Below are 3,784 nucleotides of genomic sequence, written 5' to 3'. Positions count from 1 at the left end.
AGTTCATCCGCAAAAGCTAGTGAAATCTCTGTATCAGACCTGCACCATGTATCGTCAGATTTCTTAATGGGGATCTTTCGGATGGGCTGTCGCTTAATATTCCGGGTACATTTCCAGAGGTTAAAGCCGTTCGATTTGGTGGGGTCAGCGTTGAGGAGCATTTCATCAAAATATTCACGCTTTGTCTCATACAGAAGCTTTTTGAGATCGTTTTCGGCGCGTCGATATGCGGCTTTGTCGACTGGGTCTTGGGATCTCATATATCTGCGCCGAAGGGATCTCTTCAACCTTACTAGATCCATAACCTCAGGTTTTAAAAGAGCCTGAGGTGGGTTAGATGAGTTCGGTACTTGTCCACAGGTTGAGGCCTCGGCAGCGGTATGAATATTTCGTATAAATATCTCGACAGCGTCGTCTATATCGTCCGGAGAGTTTAACACCATGTTGAGGTTAACAAGCCGGTTAACTGTTGCTTGGAAGCGTGGAAGGTTCGCATTTCGAGGCAGGATGCGAGGCCTATGGCAAATTTTCTGCGCAGCAACTCTTAATTTAATTATCAATGGGATGTGATCAGAGCTAAGCTCAAAACTTTCTGAGATGGTGAGGCACTCAGGTCGTATCCCACTGTAGACAGCAAAGTCAATAGCTGTTGGAGTTCTTTGGCTATGAGGATAGTGCGTAGGCCCTCCAGTTGCAAGGACCTGGACATTAGACCTTTGAACTATGTCGGCGAGTGCTCTTCCGCGGGTAGTTGAGTTTCGAGACCCCCAAAGGCGATGATGAGCATTCCAGTCACCTGCGACGATGAAGTTCCTTCCAAGATCGTCAAAAAGTTTTTCGAAGTCGTCAGCAGAACATTGAAAATTTGGTGGACAATAGATGGACGCAATAGCAGTTTCGCCATGATCAGTTTTAACTTTAACTGCTACACATTGTAAATTTGGACTTTGCATACTGTAGAACTGGTAATATTGAAGACAGGATTTTATAATAATTGCTGAGCCACCGCGTTTTCGGTCGGCAGGATGAGCAGCTTGATGGATATCGTACCCGTGCAATTTGTAGAACGACCTTGAGCAAAAGTGTGTTTCACTGACCAGCATAATATCAATATTATGACCTTGCACAAATAGCTCCAGCTCAAGGGCTTTGTTGGCAAGTCCGTCGGCGTTCCACACACCAATGTTAAGGCCAATTTGACTCATTGTTGGACTATATTAGCTGGGAAAAATCCAGCAACTGCTTGTGCAGTTCCTGGAGAAGTTTGTGGTAGGAGTCTGGAGACAAGACCCATCATCGACACCATCATTTGGAATAATTTGTCAAGCTGGGCTACAAGGACCGAAATTCTTTCGTTCGATTGCAAGAACATTTGCTCTTGGCGTTGCCACTGATGGTCGTTGAAAGATTGCTGCGAGCTGCGTCGCTGTTGTTGAGGGAAAGACTGCTGCTGTTTTTGTTGTTGTGAATGCTGCAGCTGGTGCTGTTGCTGCTGTTGGTGCTGCTGCTGCTGTTGCTGCTGCTGCTGTTGGTGCTGCTGCTGCTGGTGGTGCTGCTGCTGCTGGTGCTGCTGCTGCTGGTGCTGCTGCTGCTGGTGCTGCTTCTGCTGGTGCTGCTGCTGCTGACGAGGGGGTTCCTTTTGGTGGCGTAGCTGACTTTTCTTACTATTATAGCTGCCCAATGGGGGAAATTGTTGACTCTGCAGGACATTCATAGGAACATGGTGCTGGGGGCGACTAACTTGCCCACGAACTGCATTAGCGTAGGAGCTTGAGGTTACAAGGTTAGACCGAACTATTGGATGAGCTGGCTGTTGGGGAACGGTGCTGCGATGAGTTGTGACACTTTTCCGTCGATTAGCAACTTGCTGATAAACGAGGCAGCCTTTATAGCTAGCTGTATGGTCTCCGCCACAGTTTACACACTTCACTGGGTGAAGATCCTTTAAGCAGGCCTCCACACCGTGTTGCAGGCCGCATCTGACGCAGTTGAAAAGCTTTTGGCAATGATTTTTTGTATGTCCAAAAGCTTGACACCGGTGGCATTGAACAACATCATCCTTTTTGTAAGGGAGTTCAACTTGAACCCGTTGCCGACAAAGCGTTTTAATATCATGGATTTCTTTGTTATTTGTCGCCTGGGGTGCTTGTGGGATGGCGATGTGATGGAGATCAACCCTAGGGAGGATCTTTCCATTAAGGGTGAAGTTGCAGTGCTGCGACTTTCTATTATTTATAGAAATATTCCACCTGTTGGTCCACTTGCCGTATGAGTCCAGAAATTCCTGGGTGATCCTTGAAGCTTCGTTTCGACAAGGGGAGTTAACAAGGAACGCGGTGTCGTCAGCATAGGTGGCCAGAAGTGTGCCCGGTCCATTAGACCTTGGTAGGTCTGAAGTGAACAGGGTGTACAGTACTGGGCCCAGCACGAACCATACGAATGCTTGCTCTTTCCCCTCTCACCTCAACCATAAAACTACGATCGTGCAGGTATGACTTTAAAAGCAGGAATTGGCCAGTCGGTAGTAGAGACTTCAACTTATAAAGTAAGCCATCATGCCACACGCGGTCAAAAGCTTCTTTAACATCAAGAAAAATAGCAGACCCGTTGCCTACAAAGTGTTTTAATATCATGGATTTCTTTGTTATTTGTCGCTGGTTCCAGTTCAACAAAAACTAACGAACTTGGTTTTGTCGAAGCGGCTTCTGGGCCTGTTAACAAATCGAACCGTGTGACCAGCCGATGTAAGGCTTTCCTTTATGTTTTCATCCGGGACAGAATGATGGACACCACGGATGACAACTCGATAAGACCTTTCTTCTTTCAACTGCCAAGAATGGAAAGGAACTTTTTTAAGAGTCAGGGATTTTGTTATAGCTCTATATGTATCAGAATCAGCAGCTAAGATGGAAATAGAGTTGTTGGAATGACATTTTAGGGAGTATTTGGTCGGGTCAACGATTTTGTCTGTGGATCTGATAAGTCCGTTCAGATTCTCACAGTTATCAACCACAATCGGAGGTGGTTTGTGGGTGAATAAATGTTCCAGACTCCCAGGCCGGCTGAGATTGTTGTTGTTGCTTCCGGCATTGTTGGTAGAGCTGCTGGTAAGACTACTGCCGTTGTTAATAGTATTGCTACTGTTGGTGTTAACCTGCCTTAAGCCGGTTGAAGTACTAGCTATTGCTGGGTCTTCGGGGCTGACTGCTTGAGGGCCTTCGATGTCTGTGTCCATGTCTGACAGTTCATCGAATTGGTTGGTAGAAGTATTAGGGCTATTGGAATTTTTCAGAATTTTGGTGGCTGAGCTCGGTGATCCGGAGACGAGACGGCGTTTGTTGTTCGCCGATCTAGGGGTCCACAAGTCTTCATCGTCGCCATTTATGACTGCTAGCTCTGGTTCTACATCAATGTTTGATATTGGTGCGGTGTTGACGGAGGAGGAGGCGGCAAGTCGCCGGCTGAATTCGGCTAATGAGCAATTAAGTGCCTCACTCATTTGTCGTTGCTGCCGAGCCACGATCTCGCTGATGTTTAGATCATCTTCAGTGTCCGAAAGATTAGACATTATGCACTGCTTTACTGACTTGTTGTATAAATAGGTCCTTTATCCGACCTCCAAAAAGAAGAGCGTAGCCAAGTGGATAAGACGCAAGCCCCGCAGTCGGGCGGCACCCAGAACATATGCGACTGTCTCTTGGTTTCACTTGGTTTTCGCGATTGGAACAAACAACGGAAAAAAGGGGCACTGACACCACGACCTTAGAGGTCGGATTTGGAAAAG

The sequence above is a fragment of the Drosophila kikkawai genome, chromosome 3L (genome assembly GCF_030179895.1).
Source record: "Drosophila kikkawai strain 14028-0561.14 chromosome 3L, DkikHiC1v2, whole genome shotgun sequence".
NCBI lineage: Eukaryota > Metazoa > Arthropoda > Insecta > Diptera > Drosophilidae > Drosophila > Drosophila kikkawai.
The sequence above is the reverse complement of the archived record's forward strand: the minus strand, read 5'-3'. Positions refer to the sequence as shown.